Source organism: Pongo abelii, chromosome 15 (genome assembly GCF_028885655.2).
Source record: "Pongo abelii isolate AG06213 chromosome 15, NHGRI_mPonAbe1-v2.0_pri, whole genome shotgun sequence".
NCBI classification, from domain to species: Eukaryota; Metazoa; Chordata; class Mammalia; order Primates; family Hominidae; genus Pongo; species Pongo abelii.
In genome coordinates this window covers 671,194-697,703 of record NC_072000.2, presented here as the reverse complement: position 1 = coordinate 697,703, position 26,510 = coordinate 671,194, and the positions used below count along the sequence as shown (strand labels likewise).

The 26,510-nt window shown below is 40.2% G+C and overlaps 1 pseudogene; it reads right to left on the bottom strand.

The window, feature by feature from the left end:
• Positions 1–8,542: 8,542 nt before the first annotated feature.
• Positions 8,543–23,162, bottom strand: LOC129053667 (zinc finger protein 285-like; annotated as a pseudogene).
• Between the last annotated feature and the right edge of the window lie 3,348 nt (positions 23,163–26,510).

Here is a 26,510-nt window from a genome sequence, read left to right as displayed (position 1 = left end):
CATTATATATTGTCTCTATCATAAGTACACAACTGTACCAATATAATATGAAAACAGCCACAGACAATATGTAAACAAATAAGCATGACTGTGTTTCAACCAAAATTTATGAATGTTGAAATTTGAACTTTATATACTTATAATATGTTATAAAATATTCTTCTTTTGATTTTTTTGAGTATTTAAAAGTGTAGGCTGGGTATGGTAGCTCACACTTGTAATCCCAGCACTTTGGCAGGCCGAGGAGGGCAGAATGCTTGAGCTTAGGAGTTTGAGACCAGCCTGAGCAACATGGTAAAACCCCATCGCTACAAAAATGCAAAAAATTAGCTGGACGTGGTGGTGCATGCTTATAGTCCCAGCTACTCAGGAAGTTAAGATAAGAGGATTTTTTGATCCCAGGAGGTTGATGCTGCAGTGAGCCAAGATCATGCCACTGCACTCCAGTCTGGGCGATGGAGTGAGATCCTGTCTCAATAAAAAATGCAAAAGCCATTATTATTTCATGGGGGTATACAAAAACAGTCAGTATACCATATTTAGCCATTAGGCCAGAGTTTCCCAGCCACTGGCTGACTCCATCTTACCCAGAACCAGAATTCAAAATTGATCTATAAAGTCAACACAATATCAATCAAATTTACAGCAGGTTTTTGCAGAAAATAATATTAAGATTTACATTGAAATGCAAAAAACAGCCAACTAAAAAAACTAGAATATTCAAAATTGTTTTGAAAAGGAAGAACATCATTAGAGGAATAACAGTATCAGATTTCAAAACTTATTCTAAAGCTCCAGTAGTCAAAACATAGTAATAGCTTAATAATATTTATATAAATCAGTAGAACAGAAGTGATTGCAGAAAATAGAGCCAAGTACATATGATAAGTTTATTTTCGGTTCAGCCACAAAGATAATTCGATGGGGGAAAGTTGTTTCAAAAAATAGCACAGAACACCTGGATATCTATTCGAAAATTATGAACCTCAACACTTACCTCACATCATACACAAAAACAACTCAAAATAGGTAACGGACCAAAATGAAAAGCTAAAACTACAAATTTTACAAGAAAATATAAGAGAAAATTTTTAAAACCTTGGGATAGGCAAAAAAAGATTTCAAAGGTAGGCAAAAAAGAGCACAAAATCTAATTTAAAAAGATAAACCAGAACTTCATCAAATTAACTTCCTCTCTTAAAGACATCATTAACAAAATGAAGAGGCAACCCAAGACTAGGAAAAATATTCATAATGTATTTATCTGAGAAATAATTGGTATCTAAGCTATATTAAGAAATCTTACAACCCAACAATAAGGAAACAAACCAACAAAAAACAAGCAAAACTTTCAAAAGTTCTTTTCCAAAGAAGATGACCAATCAGCACATGATAAAATGACTGATGACCACATCATTACTTATCAGGGAAATGCTAATTAAACCACAGTGAAATAACACTACAAATAATTCCCAATGACTAAAAATCCCAAGTGTTGGTTAGCATGTAGAACAAGTGATCTTTCTTTGATTGCTAATGGAAGTATAAAGTGGTATAGTCACTTTTAGAAATGGTAAAGTTAAACAGACACTTAGCATATTCACTGTTATTTGCCTTGTACCAAAAGTATAATTCTTAAAGATGTGAGATAGTTGTTTGAGAATAAACAAAAATGGGCTGGGTATGGTGGCTCATGCCTGTAATCCCAGTACTTTGGGATGCCGAGGTGGGTGGATCATGAGGTCAGGAGAACATCTTGGCCAACATGATGAAACCTCCTCTCTACTAAAAATACAAAAATTAGCTGGGCATGTTGGCGGGCGCCTGTAATGCCAGCTACTCAGGAGGCTGAGGCAGGAGAATCACTTGAACCCAGGAAGCGGAAGTTGCAGTGAGCCAAGATCGTGCCACTGCATTCCAGCCTGGTGACAGAGCAAGATTCTATCTCAAAAAAAAAAAAAAAGGTCAGAGATTTCAGTAATAAACATGGAAGATAGGAGACTCTAGGAATGGATATACCTAGTGTAGTATAAATGTAACCTTTAAGATCAGTAAATAAAAAAGGGACTCATCAATAAATGTTGAAAGCCTTGACTATCCAATTGGAAAAAATTAAAATTAGACTTGTGCCTGACACCATTTAAAATATATTCTTCATGTTTTGAAAATAATTAGTGCCTAGGAGTATGGGAAAGTTTTCTTTTACAAAATCATTATACAAAAATTTCATAAACATATTGAAATTTTAAGCACATAAATTTTTTTAGCTAAGTTGCCCAGGCTAGAGTGCAGTGGCTATTCACAGGCACGACTGTAGCACCCAATAGCCTCAAACTCCTGCCCTCAAGTCATCCTTCTTCCTCCCCAGTAGTTGGGACTACAGGTATGTTACAGGTATGTGCCACCTCACACAGCCCAACCACATAAAGAATTTAAGTGAACAGTAAAGTACCTCATTCTTTATGTTAATAGACAAGGACAGGCAATTCTTCATAAAGATAACATACATTTAGCCTATGACAGCAATTCAACTCTTAGGTATTTACCCAAGAGAAATCAAAGCATATGTCTGCAAAAACGCCAAGGATATTCTTAGTAGCTTAATTCAAAATTTCCAAAACCTGAAAACAAATGTTCACCAACGTGAGAATGAGAAAACTGTGGTAATTTCCTGATTACTCTGAACATAAAATGAAGCCTGACAAGCGTAATAGTATAAATGAAGTCAAAAACATTCTGTTAAATGGTGGCAGCTTCTATTGAAAACAGAACGGCAGATCCTGAAAAAATTGAAAATACAATTACCATATGATCCAGTAATTCCACTTCGGGGTGTGGGTTCAAAAGAATTGAAAGCAAGGTCTTGAAGACATATTTGTACTCCTATGTTCATAAAAGTATTATTCACAGTAGCCAAAATTGGAAGAAACCCAACTGTACAAAGGAAGAAAATTCTGACATATTCTACAACACAAATAAATCTTAAGGACACTATGGTAAGTTAAATAAGCCAGTCACAAAAAGGCAAATACTGGGCCAGGTGTGGTGGCTCACGCCTGTAATCCCAGCACTTTGGGGGGCCGAGGTGGGTGGATCACAAGGTCAGGAGATCGAGACAATCCTGGCTAACATGGGGAAACCCCATCCCTATTAAAAATACAAAAAATTAGCCAGGCGTGGCGAATTGTGCCTGTAGTCCCAGATACTCAGGAGGCTGAGGCAGGAAGATGGCGTGCGTGAGCCCTGGAGGCGGAGCTTGCAGTGAGCCAAGATGGAACCACTGCACTCCAGCCTGGGTGACAGAGCGAGACTCCATTTCAAAAGAAAAAAAAAAAGTCAAATACTGTATGATTCCATTTATGTGACTCAGAGAAGTCAAATGCATAGAGACACAAATTATAGTGGTTGCCAGTGGCTGGGAGCATAGGAAAATTGAGGGTTGCTGTTGAATGGGACAGAGTTTAAGTTTTGCAAGATAAAATGGGTTCTGGAGATTGGTTGTACAACAATGTAAATGTACTTAACACTACTAAGCTATACACTTAAAAATGGTGAAGATGGTAAATTTCATGTTATGTATATTTCACCAGTAAAAAATTGTAAAAAGCTGAAAGCATTCCAGGCAGCTCTAGTTTGCATCTATGATTAAGAGACATTTATTTCCATCAAAAACCAAGGATATGAAAGTAACCAATTTATGAGCTCACAAGTTAGCCTGACAGTCTCACAGATGCTGGCACAAGACGAGAGACTCCTGGCTCTGAGACAAAGGACTTTATTTAGTCACAACCACAGCAGTAGCCAGAGTGTCATTCTTTGCAATGACTTTTGGCATTCTAATCCGATAGAGTGACATGGAAAGCCAGGTGCTGCAGGCCTAGCGGGCTGCATTGTAGGAATAGAACCCTAAGCTTAGGATACCTGAATCTTTTATGATAGCCCATGGGAACAAAACCACTGCCCTTCACCCTAGAGGGAGACACTGTCTTCACTAGAGTGGGCCATAAACAAATCTACTGCTCTAGAGGGAGACACTATATTTTTGTTCCCTAACATGCACCTTTGAAAAGGCAGTGGGGAACAAAGGTGACCAGTGTCTCCACTCAAAGCCATGCAGAAAAAGAGAAGTAGACACCTAAGTAACCATAGTGTCTGCAGAAAAATAAAAGAAAAAAATAAGGGAAGTAGATACAGAGAATGAGTGGGGAATAAGGAATAATAACTAATGCTACATTCTAATTCAAAGCCAGTTGACTTCAGAAGAAAAAGGCCAATTCTGGGGTTACATCTCCTCTGTTAGTGGTATGCTAATAAATGTTTAATAAATGGCTCTCCAGAAAGAAAAGTATGTACATTATAGAAGTTTACTATAAATTTTACTAACATAGAATGTTTTTGGAACACAATTTATAAACAATAGAAAATATGCAACACTCTTTATTATAAATTACTAATTTAGAAAACCATGTTGAATGAAAAAAAGCCAAATACAAGAGTATATTACAGTATGACTTAATTTATATAAAGTTCAAGAACAGACAAATCCAACATATGGTGATAGAAACCAAAACAGTGATTATATCCTTTTTTGGAAAGAAATGAAGGGAAAGGGGCACAAGGGCACATTTTGGGGTAAAGAAAATGTTTAACATGTTGAATGTGCATTATTAACAAGGATATGTACATTTTTAAAACAAATGTAGTTAAAATCTGCACTTTATGTAAATTATACCTGAACAGAATGAGTTAAAAAAATGACAAGACAGATCAGACACCTTTGGTAGCTGTTACTATGTGTTTCTATGGGCAGTCTAGTGGAGGCACAGCCACTGATCCCAGTCTTCCAGCTGCATGTTATTTGTATTTATTACCTGCAATTTTATGAAGAACTAGTGTTAAGTAGCCAGTGAACCCAGCATCAGTTATTAAAATGACTATTATTTCTCCAACATATTTCAAGGCTGATAAACTGACTCACTGTATACATGTGGATCTGTTTTTGGACTCCCTATTCTTTTCCATTGATCTATTTTTTCTCTCCTGAGCTAATACTACACTGTATTAATTACAGAAAATTTATAATAAATGTTGATCTCTGGTAGTGTAAGTCCACCAATGCTGCTCTTCATCAAATTTTCTCATCACACATAAGGGACTTCTTTTTTTTTTTTGAGACAGAGTCTCTCCCTGTCGCCTGGGCTGGAGTGCAGTGGTGCGATCTTGGCTCATTGCAACCTCCACCTCCTGGGCTCAAGCCTCAGCCTCCTGAGTAGCTGGGATTACAGGTGCCTGCCACTATGACCAGCTAATTTTTTGTATTTTTAGTAGAGACGGGGTTTCACTATGTTGGCCAGGCTGGTCTTAAACTCCTGATCTCGTGATTCACCCACCTCGGCCTCCCAAAGTGCTGGGATTAGGACGAAGTTTTATAGGGAAAACACATAAGCTAAGGGTCTGCAAGAGAACGCACAGGACCACAATTTCTCTCACCACTTGAAGAATCACCAGGGCCTGGGTGAAGGAGGAGATAGACCACACCTCACCCCTATGCATTTATCCTTCTTAAAGAGCAATTGTGAAGGCATCCATGTTGGTGGCGGAACAAACTGACTATGAAGGTAATCTGGACTACTTAATTAAAGCAGAAAATCTGGCTTTAGTTGTCAGATCAAATGACTAACTGATCCGACATATTGACTAAAACAGACAATCTGGCTTTAGTTGTCAGAGCTTCACAGAAGTTGCATGAGAAAGCCAGGTTCTAACACCTCCCATCAGAAAGAGAAAGCCGCTGGGAAGTTGAGCTCATGTAAAGCCCTTCCCACTGAAGAATGTGGGAGTCTGAGGCTCCAGATAGATCCTCACCTACGCATCCCAAAGGGAACTCCCAGAATTACCTTTGGACAATTCTGGTCTTTGCACACAATTATTATTGTGAATGAAACATTTTGGCTACATTTTATAAAAGGCACTTACATAGTGATGCTATGAATTTTCATGTGCCAATTTTGTGTGAAACCAATTTTTTGACCTGATAATTTTAAAACAGACTTCAACTGGTCACATTTTACAGGCGAATTTGAATTTTATAAGTAAATAACATTATTCTCTAACATAAAAATAGTTCCTTCGTTTTCCTTCCAATGATTATGTCTCAACATTTTTTATCTCGTCTTAATCCCACCGCATGAATCTAGGCCAGTGTTGTGACTTGCTTTAATCATTAGAATGTGGTGGAAGTATCATTGAGCCTGTTCTCTGATGAGGCCTTAAGAGATCACAGTTTTTGCTCTTGAAACCCAGGCACTATGGGACCAACCCTAGATTGGTCTTCTGGAGGATGAGAGACCATGATGACAGAGAGAACTTCATTGTCTCATCTATGACCGTCATAAAACAGCCAGGCCCAGATGAGCCATCAGCTGAATGCAGATGCATGCACAAAGCCCAGTTAAGGTAATCTAGCATGTCCCACAACAGAACTGCTCAGCTAAGGCCAACTGAACTTGCCAGCTCACACATCATGAGCTAAATAAATTTGTATTTAGAGCTACTCAGTTCTTGTGTGTGTTATGAGGCAGAAGCTGATAAGCATATTTAGGATAAATTTTACATGAGCAGAGTCTGTTATGCTTTTATCAAACCATTGGATTTGACATGCTCATATTTATTTAGGATCTCTGCATCTACATTTGTAAATGAGATTGGCTCCCACTGATTGGGTGCTAGACTAATTTCTGCTTTTTCCATGCTACTTTGTTACAAGAGGAAAAGCAAACAATGTTATGAAGTAGGGAGACAATCCTGTTAGCATCATATATTTAAAAACCTTAATGTGATATGCAAGGGCTGCTCCTGACCAAACTGGAGGATTGCCTGGGACACCTCCACCAAGGCTGAGGGCTGAGTCTGTCATGAGGGAATGTAGCAGCCATTGTAAACCCCAAAAGCTTCCTGGGATAATGTGTGTCCCAGATTTTTTCTCTAACCTACTGTCTGCGTAGGAAGACTGGAGTATGTAGTGGACATGGACAATAATATGTGGACATGTTTATAGATCTAGGTCATTGTTGATGGAGCCATGTTATTCCATTATATGGGATGCCTTAATTTACTTAATTCTTACACATGAAGCTTCAGGTTGTTTACGGTCTTCTCATTGCAAAATTCTTAGAATATATTTCTTTCTGAAACCATATTTTTCCACTCATGTAATTACATCCTAAAAATACATTCTGAGGAGGATCATTGGCTCAAAGACAATGCAAATTGTACATCTGATATATATAGACAAGATCCTCTCCAGCAACTTTGTACCTGTTTTTTTCCCCACCAACTTATGTAAGAACACTCATTTCCTCATTTCTACTGACATAGAATTTTTAAAATACTTCACTCTTATCCACCTGATCAGTAAGAAAATGACACTTCAGGGATGGTTTTATTTGCACTTGACTGGCTATTCTATTTACAAACTATAACTGGCAGGAAAATGTAATGAAGGAAAAACTAGGAATAAACCATGATCCAAATGAAGAAACCTATGTCAATTAAAACAAAAAAGGATATTGTTTTTGAAGAAAAAATAAAAGACATTGTGGGCTGAGTGCAGTAGCCCACACTTGTAATCCCTGCACTTTGGGAAGCTGAGGTAGGAAGATCACTTGAAACAAGAATGAGACTAACCTGGGAAATAAAGCAAGACCCAATCTCTACAAGTAAATTTTTTAAAGAAAACATTAGCTGAACATGGTGGTATATGCCTGTACTCCCAGCTACTCAGGAGGCTGAGGCAGGAGGATCACTTGAGCCCAGGAGTTCAAGGCTTCAGCAGTGAGCCATGATCAGGCCACTGCACTCCAGCCACCTGGGTGACAGAGCAATACCCTGTTTCCAAAAAAAAAAAAAAAAGAGCAAAGAGATCGCCTCTCGAATTCATCTGTTATCCCCAATTAAATGACAATTTTGGGAGGAAACTGACAGAAAGAGCACCCTTTAAAAACCCATTATTATACAAGTCTGCTGAGAAGAAGACTGCATCAGTCTGAAATGAACACTGTTGGTTTTTTACATGTTATTGCTCACTTTAGTAAATGTTAGCTTTATTCAATTAATTTTATTAAGACTAACCACAGAACACCTATTCTAGTTAATTTTTAATCGCACTTAATGTGTGAGCTGACAAATTTATTCAGCTCCCACCCTACAGAGTTTCTCTATTGTATGAGATTTCTTACGTCTGTGGGTTGTACTTTTCAGTAAAGTTTTACCACAGCTATATCATCTTGAACATCTCTTTTTGGTGTACACACCAAAGAATGAAGGTTATCACTGGAGAAGTCCCATCCATACCATTTTAGATGGTTGTACTGCCACATCAGGCCTTAAAGACTTAAAAGCTTTGAACTCTGAATTACAATGTTGCTTCTGTATGTGGACTCCAATGACAATGAAACATATTGCTATAAAATCCCTCCATGCTAGTCAGGATGGCCTAGGCAATGCTGCAGTAACAAATAAATCACTAAAAATCTCAGTGGTGAGACACAATGAATTTTTATTTCTTACTCTAAAAAGAAAGCCAACACAGATCAGATAGCGACCTTCTATCGACCCAGTCTGGAATAAGCAGCTTCCAAGGTCACCTTGGCAGGGATAGAGAAGCCTGAGGATGTTTATAAAGGCTAGACCTGAAAGTGGCTTGTATCACTTTTGCTCACACTCCATTGGCTAGAACTCAAACATGGGCACACTCTTAACTGCAAGAGTTACTGAGGAATAGAATCTTCTTATTTGCAAGGAAATGGAACCAGTGTGATTAATACAGCACTGCCTTTGCCGCATCCTTCAAATGTCACTTCTGCAGAGCTTCTTGCCTGTGCAGAGAATCTCATAGAAAACCTGAGTACTAATATTCTTTCATAGTAAGAGCATTGGTTTCATTTCCGAGCACACTTTTGAATATTCTTCATACAGAGAGTATTTTTCCGTTGGGGACTAAAAAAAATCTAGGGACTTTGGCTAAACTGAAGACCTTACCATAATCATCCCAATTAGAATTTTTTTCCTGGATACACCCTTTAATGGAAATTTTACCTCTAACTACAAACACTACCACAAACCACCCATTTGTCAAGAGTAACCTACTTTGCCATTGTAGCATACAGAAGTTCTTGAAATCCACAATACTTGCCTGGCACACCCCAGTGCTGCGGGCTGACATTGTCGATGGCAGTGTCCCTGTCTTTTGCTCCCCCAGCCCTCCCACAGGCTGAGTAAGCTTCTATTATCTGGAATACAGTGTGGCTTCTGTTTTCCTAATTTAACCCTGACTTACTACGTTTATAATGTTTCTCTCTGCTCATGTAGTCTTTGATGAGTCAGAAGGTCTTTGCCATGCTCACAATGTGTGTACTGTGTCTCATATATATGCACTCTCTGTTGGGCAAGGAGGTGTGAATTACGACTGAAGCCCTTACCACATGCCTTACACTTATAGGGTCTCTGTCCTGTGTGGACTCAGAGATGAACATAAAGATCTGAATTCCGGCTGAAGCCTTTACCACACTCATCACATTTATATAATTTCTCTCTGGTGTGATCACTCTGATGGAAGTGAAAATATGAACTGTAACTAAAGCACTTGCCACACACTTCACATTTATATGGTTTTTCTCCAGTGTGAACTCTCTGATGAGTGTGAAGAACAGAGCTATAAGCAAAATCCTTTCCACAAACATTGCATTTGTATGGTTTCTCCCCTGTGTGGACTCTCTGGTGAATGTGAAGCTGTGTACTTTGGCTGAAGCCCTTTCCACACTCATCACACCTATAAGGTTTCTCCCCTGTGTGAAACCTCCAGTGGACTTGAAGAAGGGAGCTTGAACTAAAACACTTGCCACACTCACTGGATATGTAGGGCTTCTCTCCAGTGTGGACTCTCTGATGGATAAGAAGGTTGGAGTACTGTTCAAAGCCCTTCCCACACTCTTCACCATTTGTTTGGCTTTTTCCCTGTGTGTACTCCCTGATGAATAAAAAGAAGTGACGTAAATCCAAACGCTTTCCCACATAAGTCGCATTTGTAGGGCATCTCCCCTTTGTGGACTCGATGATGGTTGTGAAGGGAGGAGTTGCACCTGAAGCCCTTGCCACATTATTTACATTTCTAGGGATTGTCTCCTGAGGGGACTTTCTGACATCTGGGAAAGTCTGAGCTCTGTTAGCAGCCTGTAGGCCATTCGTGGAATTCATAGGGAGTCTCTTCTGAGTGGGTTTTACAATGAATGATAAGATATTGGCTCTGACTTAAGTTCTTTCCATACTGGTCACATTTATAAGATTTTTCTCCTAGGTGAGTGCTGTGATGGACACGAGGATCTGTATCATCTGCAAAGGCCACCCCACAGTTATTACATGTGAAAGGCTGTGGCAAAGCATGGGCCGCATCATGTTGTTCAACTGTTGATTTCATAATCAAGTTTTTCCCACAGTTGGGGTGTCTACCAGGGTCCTCTCCTTTACATTCTTGGGACTCATGATGATCACGTGAGGTCCAATTGAGGCTGTCATCATGCCAAGCACGTCTGTACAATTTCTTTTCCACGTAAATTCCCTTATATCTTCCCTGAGATTTCTGGGGCTCGGTCATTATGTTGGCTTTCTTCCAAGATTCTGGGGTAAGAACCTGTGTGAGGCTTTGACATGCTGTGATATCTCGATTTTTGATAATGGCATTTACTACATAGTTTTTGTTTTCAGAAATCTGAAGAGACATGCCTGCCCACTCTTCACAGAGGTAAACATCTTCTAAATGAGGGGAACACTGTTCTTGAAGGTTCATGATATAATCCTGACTCACACTTAAATCCCGGATCCTTTGTTTCCAAATCTGCCAGCAATGAAGCACTTCTTGAGAAAGGTAATTTAACCCCTTTTCCTGAAGATTCAAAATGTTTTTTTAATCCCGTGTCCCATGAGAAGAAAGAGAATTTGTGAATCACCTGTCCAGAGGTTTTGAGAAAATGAAATATGATGGGGTGGGAAGTTGTCCCTGGCTTCCATTGACATGTGAAACAGTTAGAGCAACAATAATTCTAACCTGTGAGCTGCCAATTAGAAATCAAGTATTGTAGGGAAATTAAGAGAAATCTTGGCCAGGTGCAGTGGCTTATGCTTGTCATAGCAACACTTTCAGAGGCTGAGGTGGGAGGGTCACTCAAGTTCAGGAGATTAAGACCAGGCTGGGCAGTACGGTGAGATCGCATCTCTACAAAAAAATTAAAAATTGTCTCGGTTTTGCCTATGATCCCAGCTACTTGGAAATCTGAGGTTGGAAGATTGCTTAATCCTGTGATGCAGAGGCTGCAGTGATCCAAGATTGTGCCACTGTATTCCAGCCTGGGCGAAACGGCAAGACCTTTCAACCCCCACACAGCAAAAAAGAATAAAAGGAAATCTTAGGAAAAATTTATGAAGGAAGAAATTCACCTCCCCGCTATAAGAGTAGTCAATAAAAAGACTTTAACAATCTTGCTACAAAAGGTATGCGAAAGGCTCCCATTTTATGTAGTATATGTGTGTATAGAAATAATACATATTGATGGAGTGTTTTTCATATGTTGGGCAGAGTAAGGGACACAAAGGGTCACAAGAGGTTTCAGAAACAAACAGGTTCTATCTCTTGATGGCTTCCCTTCCTTCACATCACTGTCATATGGAGGAGTATCATGTATGTTTGTATACAAACTGCACAACTGTACATGGTGAGCCTTAAGGGGATGGGGATAAAAAGGCAATGGGGATTGAAATAGGGATAAACACTGTGAAACATGGTCCTGGCATTGTGCGGGGATGCATATGTAAACCTCTGAGACAAGCTTTAAGAGACAGCCTTTTTATGTTACCCGAGGTTCTTTGTCTTCATGAAAAGATAGAGACCATTCAGATCCTATAATCCATTTCCTTAAGTTCTGACCTTTTAAGTTATTGTAGAATCTCAAACAGCCATGACTATGAGAATGGGGAACAGATAGTGTGGATTGTCAATGGCCTGGCACCCAGGGAAGCAAGATTGTGGTATATAACAAACCGGGGGCTGAGGCAGAAGAGGACGATCATATTTTGGGGACCCTATGATGGGTTTCAAAATGGCATGAATATCATGGTCAAGTCCCACTGGATACTGCTTCTGGTTTAAGGTCCTTTCTGGGTTGTTTTATTGAAAGTGACTTTAGTTTATAAGATAGTGTCAGGGAAAGGGAGACCATGAGCAGCCCCAAATGGGCTTTAAGCAGTGGTTTCCCAATTGTTCTGATTGTAACCCACAATAAAATCAGCACTGTGATTCAGTAGGAATAGGCACGAACATCAACACAGACTGCTCACTAAAACAGAAGTTTTATCAGCTGATACTTACATACGATGTGCAATGAACTTTGATAAATTCTTTTGTTTTCTGTTCTATTAATCTATTTTCCTTTTTAAAAATTGCTAGTTATGACACAGTAATTTGATTTCAGGACTCACCAAGAGGGTTTTATCCTGCAGTCTGAGAAACAACTGCAGGGATATGCAGATTTATGTAGAAGGTCCTGTGTTTACAGATTACACTTTGGTTTCACGAGGTTATTTATTAAAAACACAGGACCTAGGGCAAGATTAGGAGGGCTCAAATCCTAGTTATTCTTATAAGCTGTGTGATCATGGGCAAGTTATGAATTCTGTGACTCAGATGTTTCATCCATTGATATGGTTTGGCTGTGTCCCCACCCAAATCTTTTCTTGAATTGTAACTCCCATAATTCCCACGTGTCATGTCCCATAATTCCCACATGTCACAGCCCCCACACAGAGTCCCTACCAGGGCACTACCTAGTGGAGCTGCGAGAAGAGGGCCACTGTCCTTCAGACAACAGAATGCTAGATCCGACAGCTTGCACCGTGTGCCTGGAAAAGCCACAAACACTCAACACCAGCCCACAAAAGCAGCCGGAAGGGAGACTATACTCTGCAGAGCCACAGGGATGGAGCTGCCCAAGACCATGGAAACCCATCTCTTACATCAGCGTGACCAGGATGCAAGACATGGAGTCAAAGGAGATCACTATCGAGCTTTAAGATTTGACTGCCCCGTTGGATTTCATACTTGCATGGGGCCTGTAGCCCCTTTGTTTTGGCCAAGTTCTCCCATTTGGAACAGCTGCATTTACACAATGCCTGTACCTGCACTGTATCTAGGAAGTAAATACATTGTTTTTTTATTTTACAGGCTTATAGATGGAAGAGACTTGGCTTGTCTCAGATGAGACACTGGACTGTGGACTTTTGAGTTAATGTTGAAATGAGTTAAGACTTTGTGGGACTGTTGGGAGGCACGATTGGTTTGAAATGTAAGGACATAAGATTTGGGAGGGGCTGGGGTGGGATAATATGGTTTGGCTGTGTCCCCACTCAAATCTCATCTTGAATTGTAACTCCCACAATTCCCATGTGTCATGGGAGGAACCCGGTAGGAGGCGATTGAATTATGGGGGCGGGTCTTTCCTGTGTTATTCTCATGATAATGAATGAGTCTCATGAGATCTGATGGTTTTTAAAAGGGAGATTCTGAATGGGCGCAGTGGCTCACACCTGTAATCCCAGCACTTTGGGAGGCCAAAGTGGGTTGATCAGGAGGTCAAGAGATTGAGACAATCCTGGCCAACATGGTGAAACCCCGTCTCTACTAAAACATACAAAAATTAGCTGGGCATGGTGGCGAATGCCTGTATTCCCAGATACTGGGTTGGCTAAGGCAGGAGAATTGCTGAACTTGGTAGTTGGAGGTTGCAGTGAGCCAAGGTAGCACCACTGTACTGCAGCCTGGCTACAGAGCCAGACACACACAAAAAAGGGGGGGTGGGTAGTTTCCCTGCACAAACTCTCTTCTCTTGTCTACCACCATATGAGACGTGCCTTTCACCTTGCACCATGACTATGAGGCCTCCCCAGGAATGTGGAACTGTAAGTCCAATACATCTCTATCTTTTGTAAATTGCCCAGTCCCGTGTATGTCTTTATCAGCAGTGTGAAAACAGAGTAATACGTCCATAAAAGGGGGATAATAACAGTAACTATCTGTATTAGTCCATTCTCATGTTGCTAATAAAGACATACACAAGACTGGGTAATTTATAAAGGAAAGAGGTTTAATTGACTCATAGTTCCATGTGGCTGTGGAGGCCTCACAATCATGGCAGAAGGTGAAGGAAGAGCAAAGGGACATCCTACATGGCGGCAGGCAAAGAGAAATCCTGTGCAGTGGAACACCAATTTATAAAACCATCAAATCTCATGAGACGTAGTCACTCTCATAAGAACAGCACGAGAAAGACCCCTGCCCCATGATTCAGTTACCTCCTACCAGGCCCCTCCTACAACATGTGGGAATTATGGGAGCTACAATTCAAGATGAGACTTGGGTAGGGATATAGACAAACCATATCTCTATCTCATAAACTAAACTTAGGTAACACATAACTGTATATGAACCTCTGAGAAATGAAAATGAGGTTAGATATTTATCAAAAAGTAATCAAATAAGCCAACACTTAGATTACACTTACTACGTACAAGTAAGTGTTGGCTATTGTAACTGCCAACCAAACCAAAGTTCTCTCTTGGTTCCTTTAACACTGGTTTATCCAAAACATTGGATAAACATTGATTTTTCTGCAGAAGCAACCCATAGATCAAGGCTCTTGGTGATGTGTGAATTTTATAAGTCTCATTCTGAGAAATACGAGGAAAGAATGAGAGCCTACATGTGTGATTAGGGGAGGGAGTGATTACTCACTGCTTTGAATGCCCACAGGCCAGGGGTATGAGATTTGGGGAGAGCTCCCTCACAAATCCATCACAAGGGGCCAGATCCTCACACTGATCTGTAAAAACTCATTAACTGCAGGGTTCTAACCTGCACATGCATCTCTTAGGAGTTTTCTTTCCAGTGGTCAAAGTTTCTCTTTGTGATCTAACTGGAGTTTTCTATCTGGTATGAAATGACGATTTCAGGACACAGGTCCAGTGGTCTGATGCTCAGTTACTCACCCACTGAGATGAGGTTCCTGAAGTTTTCCAGCATCGCACCTTGGTACAGGTTTACCTGGGTTTTATCCAATAGAGCAAGCTCTTCCTTGGTGAAGACAACAGCCATGTCCTTGAATGTCACCCTTTCCTAAAACATCAACCACATGCCACGTCAATCATCCACGCAAATGACTGGTCTTAGTCTGTTTGGGCTGCCTTAATAAAATACCACAGTCTGATTAGGTTAAACAAAATAAACTATCTTCTTACTATTCTGGAGGTTGGAAAGTCTAAGATCAAGTACCACCAAGATAGATTTCATTCAGGTTTCTTCTCTTGGCTTGTAGACAGCTGTCCTCTCACTGTGTCCTTACATGGCAGAGGGAGAATGACAGCAAGCTCTGTTGAGGCTCTCTCACAAGGACATTAATCCTATTGGATCAGGGATCCCAAAGGACAATATTAATCAAATTATAAAATACAGCCCAGGAAATAGGCACAGATAAATCTATACTAAGGTGTTGTGCTGATACACAAGTCTAGTACTGTTCCATGATTTCATTTCTCATCACACACCAAGATTTGGTATTTTCACTTTTTCATGGCAAATTAATCTATTTTTATCATGTTAAAAGGAACTAAGAAGACAGGGTAAATAAAAGCCTGGCTCCTAGATTCAAAAAACACAATAGAGAAAAGGGAGATTTTTAGGATAATTAAGAACACTTGGATATCAACTCGGTATTAAAAAATAGTGGTATCAATGTGAAATTTCTTGAGTATGTTAGCAGTAATGTGGAAATGTAGGAAAATGCTCTTACTCTTAGGAGATACAAGCTGAAATATTTAGGGATGAATTATAATAATGCCTGAAATTTATCCCTAACTGGGTCATCAAAATACAATATAGATATGTGTGCATATACCTATATTATGCATATGTTTGTGGGTGATTGTCAACAATTGGTGAATCTAGGTGAATATTACACATTATGCTATTCTTTCATTTTCCTGATAAATTGAAATTTCTCAAAATAAAAGGATGTGGGGAATAATCTGATATTAATAACCATCTCCTAATCAAGAAACCAATTTTTACGTAAAATATTTCTATTGCTGCATATATCACACAGCTCAGAGTTAAGTATTTACAGATATGTTCTCTCAATAGACTCCGCATCTATAAATAATGCAGAGCTTTCAAACGAAAGTTGTAAGCGGTTACAAAGGACGTCACAAAGAATATTTTCCTAACAATTGTCCAATTACCCAAATCTGACAATGATTAAAATCAAAATCTAGGGGAGTCAGCACGGCTGTCCTAATAGCATCACTCTCTCAGTAACACTACTGTATACCTTCTTCTGTGGGAGGCAATAAAATCGAATTTGAGTTAATCATTCAGGAAACACAGATACCCTGAAGTCTACTTGGGGTGTTCAAATGTAGGGAGAAGGGGTTAGGGATAGAGGTTCACCCAGCCTACGCCCCATTCTCCCTTCTCTGCCTCAACTGTAGAACCTGGGAAAACAAAACACTCATTTCTCCACCACCCTTGTAGCTGGATGGATGCCTTGTAGGAAGCCTAGGCAGCTATTGTCATAGGATGCAGATACAAGGAGAGCCCCAAAATATTAAGAAACCAAATTTATCAACGAATAAACACTTGCAAAAATCTATAAATCTTTTCCTGTCTTAAGTATTCTTGTATAACCATCTATGAAGTATTCTTGTAAAACCTTGAACCTGAATCTATTCAAGCATCTGGTGCTTCCACTTACAAGAAATACTGTGGATAGATAACACATTGAAAGATAAGAAAAGGAAGCAAACAAATGCATTCCAAACATAGGAAAGAACACAGGACACCAAACTTGGTTTCTACAACAAGTCAATAGCAGGAGAGAATAAAGTAGAGGGGCAAATTTCTCTAGATTAAAAGAGATTATGAGACACAACAGCCAACTATATGATAGTATAGACCTTGGTAAGATCCCATTTGAACAAACCAACGGTTAAAAAATTTTTGAGATAATCAGGGAAATTTGGTTATTGTCTGGGTATTAGATAATACCAAATAATTATTGATTATCTCATTAGTCAATATTTTAGGAAATATATACTGAAATACATAGAGAATGTGGTAAATTAGATTGCTGTTTAGAAATATCCTCTTCTATACTCACTAATCCCACTAAAGGACCAGAGTGTGTTTTCTTACCCCTTTAGTTTTGACTTGGCAATGTAACTTACTCTGGCTATCAAAGTGAAGCAGAAGTGAGAATGTGCCAGTTCTAACCTGGGCCTTGACAGATCTCACGCGTTCACTTGCTGTCTTGTTCCTCTGTCTTCACTATGAGGGCACACCCAAGCTAACCAAAACCAGCAGAGTGCTACCAAATATTCATGGCATCGGCTTTAGGTCCAGGCCGTAACCATTGAGGACACTGTTATAGGAGGTTGGAAAAATGGTGACCTGGATGTAGTGGTGAACATTTGGTAAACTGTTGCTGTAATTTAGAAGATAGAAAATTTACCTAATGAATCTTGGACTTGGGCAAGATGGTTTCCAGGCAGAAGGATAAAAGTGTGAGCTCATTCATTTTAGTTGCATATAAAATAAAGTACTATAAAAAAGTGATGTGCTCAGAGAAAAACCAATACAGTGTAAAATAACATGCCTCTTAAAAATACTCTGGGAAAGAAAAAAATGAAAAAGAGATTAAGCAAATCTCTTTGGCAAAAAGTTAACCATTGAAACTGCATGATGGGTACTGCAAGTGGAGATTCATAATACCATTTGTTTTTTTGTGTACTTTCATAATTAATTTTTTTATGATTAAAAGAAAATCCTTCCTCCACACTGTGATGGTGTTTTTAATGTGACAACTTGGCTAAGCTACAGTCCTCAGTTATTGAATCAAACACAAATCTAGGTATTGCTATGAAGATAAATTGTAGATGTGATTAAAGTCCATAATCAGTTTACTTTAAGGGAGATTATTCTAACTAATCTGAGTATGTCTGATTCAAAAAACTGAAAGGTCTTATGAGCAGAGCTGAGGCTTCCCTGAGAGGTGGAGAAATTCCACCCATAGACAGCGGCTTCAGTCTGTGTCTAAGAGTTCTGGCCATCCTTCCTGAGGGACTGCCATGTGGATTTTGGACTTGCCTAGTTAGCCTCCATAATCATATAAGTCAATTCCTTAAGATAAATCTCTTAATATATATGTCTTACTGGTTCTGCCTTGCTGGTTGAACTCTGACCAATAGATACCCGTTCAAATCTTGTTACTTATCGAACGAGACAAGTGACATTTAGAGTATAGTCAATGTATATGCTGCCCATGCACTCGGATGCTGCGGCAACACCAAATTGCTATAAAAGTTTCTGAACTTACTCTTGATTCTTTTTCCCTCATGGGGCAGTGATAAGCAGTTCATGGACTGGTACTGGTACATGAACCACACTTAGAGTAGCACCAAAGTAGACATCTTGAAATCTGTGAGTTTGTTTCTTCACTTCTATAAAGGGAGTCAAACCATCTGCCTCACAAAGTCATTATGAGCAAGATGAAGTACCTAATACATAGTAGTCATTCAAAAAATGCTGACCTCCTTTCAGAAAGCAGAAGTGTCTGGTTCCTCAGAATGAACAGTATATTTAAAGAGAAAGAACCCCTTAACTTACCTGGAACTTAATCATACCATCTTCCTTTTGGAAAGGGCAGGATTCTGGAAAAGCAGAACTGCAAAGAAGAAAGAATCCATGAGATCATGGATTCAACAAGTTATAAATGAACATTGGTTCCTTCCTTATCTGTACAAATTTCTCTCAGTTCCTTCTCTCCCTAGATATTGTCTCTTCTCGTTCTGAACAGACTGAACTCCCACCTCCTCAAGACTTCCCTAGATTTGTCCCCAGTCCCTCAATCTCAGACCACTGTGTAACTCCTATCTCTCTCCTCAAGCTTTTGGGTCAAAACCTGCACATTCTTTTCCTTTTCTCAGATTTGTGAATGAACTGACATAATCTACATCTGTATAATGCTGGAAAAAAGGCTCCAGAATTGCTGAATAAGGGAGCAATCTCAGGGCTGGGCACTGTGGCTCACGCCTGTAATCCCCAGCAATTTGGGAACCTGAGACAGGTAGATCACTTGAGGCCAGGAGTTCGAGACAAGCCTGGCCAACATGGTGAAATCCTGTCTCTACTAAAAATACAAAATTAGCTGGGATTGGTGGCGGGCACCTGTAGTCCCAACTACTCAGGAGGCTGAGGCAGGATAATCACTTGAACCTGGGAGGCAGAGGCTGCAGTGAGCTGTGCTTGCACCACTGCACTCCAGCCTGTGCAACAGAGACAGACTTTGTCTCAAAAAAAAAAAAAGAAAAAAAAAGAGAGAAATCTCAGGATGACAGGGGCCTTCTGCTATTTCCACTTTTACATGCAAGACTTGACCTTGTATGGCCAGGCCTGTGGTCTAAAGAACTTGCAATTAGCCAAGATATACAAATTAAATCCCAATTTTTATTATTATGTTAATCAATAATGCAAATTTTTAAACGTCTACACCTTGACTCTTGGCTTCCTAAACTATCTCTCCAGCAGCCATTCTGTCCACTGCTTTTGCAAATATTGATGACACACCTATGACATATAAGACACATCCTCTGCTCTGGAAATGCTCATGGTATACTGAACTATACATGCTCTCAGACAGCAAGTAGCAAAGTAGATAGACAGACCTTCTAAGCTTGCTACTTCATATACACTAAAGCACCTTCCTGTACTGCTTATATCAGTGGATTCCCTTGCCGATTAGATTCCAGTTGGGTTCAGCCAATGGGGAAAGTCAGCAAGAGATCCAGGGAAGGGACAAGAGTGAAGTCAGAATATTTATTCCCCCAGGTTTTTCCCTAAAGGTTGCTGTGGAATGGCTATGTTCCATATCCATTGACCAAAGTTCATGGCCACCATCAGGCAGCTGTCATCCAATGAATCTTTCTTCAGGTTTTAGCGACTGCCTCCTCCCTTAGCCCTTCAGTCCTAAAGTCAGTAAGTTACCCTGCTATCACTAGCTCTTAAATATTGCCATACCCTTTGTTGATTACCACAGCCTGCCTACAACTTTATAGATTGTCCCTTTATTAAGCTCTTCTCAAATTACCCCATTTGAGTGTTCTGTCTATTTTTTATTGGGATTCCATCAGATAAACCCTGTAAACACAATTGCCTCTCGCCTTTGTGGAGAAACTTACTGAATAAAATTGCCACTTTAAGCACTGTGGAAACTCCAAAGATTAAAAAATAAAAGCCAAAAACCAGGTTTCTGCCTTCTAAGATAGTGCTTCTCACACTATCTGTGATAAAAGACTAGTTTTTTTATTATTATTACTGTTACTTTCAGTCTGTCACAGACTGATATTTTGGTAAGATACAGTAAAAAGAAATTACTGGAAAAAGGAAATTAAGAAGGTATGCAAATTAAAGCCCAATTGTTATTATTATGTTAATCAATAAGACAAAATTTTAAACATCTACACTCAAGTTCTCAAATTATCTGGTCACAGACCAATATGATTTATTGGCACTGGTCTGTTCGCTACCCTTTGAATTGCAGCTCACAGGGTTATAGAAAGAGGTTAATAGAATATGAAATGTCTTTAGGGTAAATCCTTGGACTCTTTTTCTCTCTTTTACTACCTTTAAGAGACATCATTAATCACTTCTTATTTTGGGCTCCAACAAAGGCCAAAATAAGGAAGGTTCAAGTCATTAATACAGCATGAATTACATCATTTTAAAATAGTTAAAACCTACCAAGGAAACACTCCTCCTTTCCCCTGTCGAAAAACTACAAATCCTAAAACAAACAAACAAACAAACAAAAAAAACCAAGCCGTAGTCTTTTATCCACTGTACTTGCTAAGGATCTTATCATTTAACAAGCACTCAATCAGTGTTTCTTAATATTAACAAATGCACAAATAGACTTGTCTTGGATATTATACATTAGATGCACGTGCAAAGACATAAACTCACCCTGTACTTCCAGTACCTGTTCTCTCTTAAGAGCCAATAATGGGACAGGTTTATTTTCAAGCACACATCTCCACACATGCAGTCACACATATATGGTTGAGGGTTTGGTTTCCTGAATTTCTGGCTTCAGACACTCCCTGCCTGTGTCAACTATGGGCCATGGCAGTAACCAGATGGCACATTCAAATTTGAGGTGAGTTTAATAAACAGACGGCTTACAATGGTGTTGGCTGGGGGTAAGGAAATCAGAGTGGATAATTCTCTATCCTGGGAAGTGACAGGGAGGTGCCATTATACTACCTGGGCTTTAAGAGGTAAGGGAAGGGAGCAGTCCCTGGAGCCTGGAACTGACAGGACTGTGTGGCCAGGACCACCAAAACCATGACCTGTTGTTTAGAAGGGCAGCTAATCTGTGACAATCCTGCAGAGAGAGAACTCGGGGACAAGATCCTCCAACTCACACTTCTTCCTCTCTCCAAACCTTCCTGTTGAGACTTCCCATTGGCCAAAGACAAGCAATGCCAGAAGGCAATGGCGGCCTTTCAAGGCAGACAGCAGGGTGGAAAAGGTGGGGAGCCAAAGACAAGGGACACGTGGCACCTCAGGACTCTTGTTTTTTCCCTAACTGCCAAAGTCCACACAGCTCTCTCACACAAATGCCTTTCTCATCCCTCAACCTGATAACTACTCTGATCTGAGGAATACATCACGAATGAGACCAGATGCCCATATCAACCTCTTCAGCGAATGAAGACCTAGAGGAAAAGTGCAGCTGAATCTGGAACTGCAATTGTTCAGAAACACGATCAGAAATGTAATAAAAGCTGCCATTACACCTAAAATAATTAACACTAAATCTCTAACTTTATCAAATATACAGAGAGCATTCAAATTTCAAATTTGTTGAGTGTAATTTAACACTTACATTTGCTCATGTGCTTTATAATACTCAAATTCCGTACTCCCTGGCTCACAGCATGTGAGGTGAGAATGGAGTTAATAATTTGGGGAAGTTCTTTTCTTTTCTTTTCTTTTCTTTTTTTTTTTTTGAGACAGAGTCTCGCTCTGTTGCCCAGGCTGGAGTGCAGTGGCGCGATCTCAGCTCACTGCAAGCTCCGCCTCCCGGGTTCACACCATTCTCCAACCTCAGCCTCCGGAGTAGCTGGGACTGCAGGCGCCCGCCACCATGCCTGGCAAATTTTTTGTAATTTTTTTTTTTTTTCAGTAGATACGGGGTTTCACCGTATTAGCCAGGATGGTCTCGATCTCCTGACCTCGTGATCCACCCAAAGTGCTGGGATTACAGGAGGGAGGCACCGCGCCAGGCCTGGGACCGTTCTTTTCAAAATGTATGCGGTGATATTAAACTCCTGAGTTATTACAGTCTGAGTTGTTTCTTTATTGCCAGAAGCCGGAACCTCTGCCCTGAAGTCAGAAATGCCCCAATGGAGTCAGAGCTGCTAAAATCCAGAGTTCAGACCCAAGACAAATCCCCATCCAAGAACCTAGGGGTGCTGAGCCAGAATCGCCCGCGCCAAACTGAGCGAGAATAGCCCAAGCCATCCTCTATCTCCAGAGAAAAGCTGCTTAAGCAAATCCCTCATCCCATTCAGGGAGGCACAGCCCCAGCCATTACTCCCAAACTCTGAGCCAGCGCCCCTCTGCCCTCATCCAGAGATGCACATTCCAAGACTGGACCCTAAGCCTCGACCCAAGGTGGCACAGCGCAAGTCGCTGTCACGAAACGTGAAGATGCACGTTTTGTCAAACCCAGGGCTGCTCCCCAAACCGAGCCCACGCGCTTCCCATCCCACCCCGGGTAGGCAGGGGCCGCTGAATTTCCCCAGCCTACCTCACCCACGAGGCCTTATCATTGGTCACCAGTCCCCTATTCCACTCCTCCTACTTCAGTCCACAGGGACAGGTCACAGCTGCACATCCTGCAGCCCTACTCCTGGCTACGCTTCCGAGAGTGGCGCGGTCCACGCTGGACTCACCCCAGCATCCCGAACAATGTCGCCCGCAGCTAGCGTCTGGTACCATGGCGCATGCGCAAGGAGGCCTATGGACTACAATCCCCAGAAAGCCCCACGCGCAGCAGTGGACATTCGCAAGGCTACCAGGGTGAAGGTAGCCTTTGACTTCCGTGCGTTTGGAAGTCCTTTGACTTCCGTGCATTCGTCTAAAATAATGACAATCGTAATAACGATAAAATATTGAAATGTTAAATAAATCACTATCAACGATGAAAAGAAAAAGTTTCAGTATTTTACCACTTGGAAATGAGCACTTTACCATTTTAGTGAAGACTTTTATGGGTTCTTATTTTATAGGCATGTCTTTTAATGTTAAAACCACGAAACTTTTCAATTAAAATTCACTTAAATATTTCCATCCCCGCCCCCCATCATGTTTTGTTTCTGTTGATGAAGACTGCATAATCTACACTTGCAATATAACATACCTTGTAATTTGTTTCCTAGTCTCAGAAGAAGCAGAATGAATTAACCACCATTGTCTGAATCCTTAATAGGGGAATTACAGGAGCACTCGTTACAACATAACAAGAAAACGCGGGAAGTTTTCAGATTCTTTCTGAAAATTTCCCCTTGTTGGGACTTAGGCTTTATTTTACTTTATGTTATTGCATTTAAGATTTAAGATCATTAAAAAGTCAGGAAACAACAGGTGCTGGAGAGGATATGGAGAAATAGGAACACTTTTACACTGTTGGTGGGACTGTAAACTAGTTCAACCATTGTGGAAGTCAGTGTGGCGATTCCTCAGGGATCTAGAAGTAGAAATACCATTTGACCCAGCTATTCCATTACTGGGTATATACCCAAAGGATTATAAATCATGCTGCTATAAAGACACATGCACACGTATGTTCATTGCGGCAGTATTCACAATGGCAAAGACTTGGAACCAACCCAAATGTCCAATAAAGATAGACTGGATTAAGAAAATGTGGCACATATGCACCATGGAATACTATGCAGCCATAATAAATGATGAGTTCATGTCCCTTTTTAGGGGCATGGATGAAGCTGTAAACCATCATTCTCAGCAAACTATAGCAAGGACAAAAAACCAAACACCACATGTTCTCACTCATAGGTGGGAATTGAACAATGAGAACACATGGACACAGGAAGGAGAACATAACACAGCGGGGTCTATTGTGGGGTGGGGAGAAGGGGGAGGGATAGCATTAGGAGATATACTTAATGCTAAATGCGTGCAACACACCAACATGGCACATGTATACATATGTAACAAACCTGCACGTTGCGCACATGTACCCTACAACTTAAAGTATAATAGTAATAAAATTTTAAAAATTTAAGATTTCTATTAAAGAAAATTTTGGGTACCCTAATGGGGTAAGAAAATTGAATAAGAATTCCATTAGAGACCCACAGTTTTAGCCTGGAGGAAAGCCTTGATAATGGGTGAGAACAATCTCTGTCCTAGGAATGGTCGCCTGGTCCTGCTGGCAGAGGCTCTGCTTGGAATATCTGGATGGCATTCCGTTTTCCACTCATCCTTAAGCTGTAGGGGTCGTGAGGCAGTTCCAGTCCTAGAATAGACAGGGAAGTGAAGACCCCCACCTCTAGGCAATGGGCAGGAAATGGTTGAATAATATCCAACTATAGCTTGACATTGCAACTTAGGGCACATAAAGGGACAGTGCCATTTTTTGGCTTATCTCTGTCTTTTGATGTTTACATGTTTGATGTTCTTATATATTGCTCTAAGTTGAAGGATTACTTGATTTAATTTGACATACTTGAATTTTAAAAAACGAGTTCAGGAACATTTTTATTTTTGACCTAATACAAGGTTAATTTTTGTGACATCTGTGTCTATTGGAAAACAATGTGTGTTCTCTATCAGAGGGATATGCATACATTTATATTTTCACCAGACTTGTTAATTGTTTCTATTTAAATTTCGTACGTGCTTATTTGTGCTTACTTAGATTTTTTCATTATGCATCTGTCAATGATTGAGAAGTTCATGTCAAAAAGTCACCCAGGCTGGGCGTGGTGGCTCAAGCCTGTAATCCCAGTACTTTGGGAGGCCGAAGTGGGTAGACCATGCGGTGAGGAGTTCAAGACTACCCTGGCCAGGACGGTGAAACCCCGTCTCTACTCAAAGTACAAAAATTAGCCAGACATGGTGGCAAGCACATGTAGCCTCAGCTACTTGGGAGGCTGAGACAAGAGAATCGCGTGAACCCAGGAGGCGGAGGTTTCAGTGAGCCGAGATCATGCCACTGCACTCCAGCCTCGGCGACAGAGCGAGACTCTGTCTCAAAAAAAAAAAAAAAAAAAAAAGGAATAAAGAAAAAGAAAAAGAAAAAAAGTCTATAATGGTAAATTTGTCATTTTCCTCTCTATAGAATTTGCTTTACTTATTTATTTAATTTATTTTTTGTGACTGAGTCTCGCTCTGTTACCCAGGTTGGAGTGCAGTGGCGCCATCTGAACTCACTGCAAGCTCCACCTCCCAGGTTCACGCCATTCTCCTGCCTCAGCCTCCCGAGTAGCTGGGACTACAGGCGCCCGCCACCATGCCTGGCTAATTTTTTTGTATTTTTAGTAGAGGCAGGGTTTCACCGTGTTAGTCAGGATGGTCTCCATCTCCTTGTGGTCTGCCCGCCTCTGCCTCCCAAAGTGCTGGGATTATAGGCGTGAGCCACCGCACCCAGCCTACTTCATTTTTCAAAAATCGTGTTATTAGGTATACGAGCGGCTTTAGTTTTCAAAAGTCGTGTTATTAGGTATGGAAGTGGCCTGTTCCTTATCTGCAGCACTTGGGACCAGAAGAGTTTCAGATTTTTTATTTATTTCAGATTTTGCAATATTTGCATATGCACAATGAGATATCTTGAGGATGAGACCCAAGTCTAAAGCAAAATTCATTTGTGTTTCCTATACACCTTATACACTTTCCCTGAAATTAATTTTATAGAATTATTTGATTAATTTTGTTCACAAGGTTTGTATACAATCTATGTGTGCATTGAACCATCAGAAGCAAAGATTGCCTTCATCGTATGATCAAAGAAAAATCAATTAATGAAAAGAAGAGGAAGAAAGCAAATATTTCAGGTGTGGAAATTTCCTCTTTTGGTGTCATGTTCACATTTCAAAAGTTTCAGATTGTGGAATATTTTGGGTTTTTAAATTTAGTGATGCTGACCCTGTGTAAGTTTCATAATTGTCATATGTTCTTGATGGACCAAAAATTTCATTAACATTTTAAGTACTTTTTATTTTCACCTTGAGTTTACTTTTCATTGCCGACTGTACGTGCTTTCTTTTAATTAGATTTCATCTAGTATTTATTTTTCACTTTGTCCTAAAATTAGCATTTTTTACCTTGT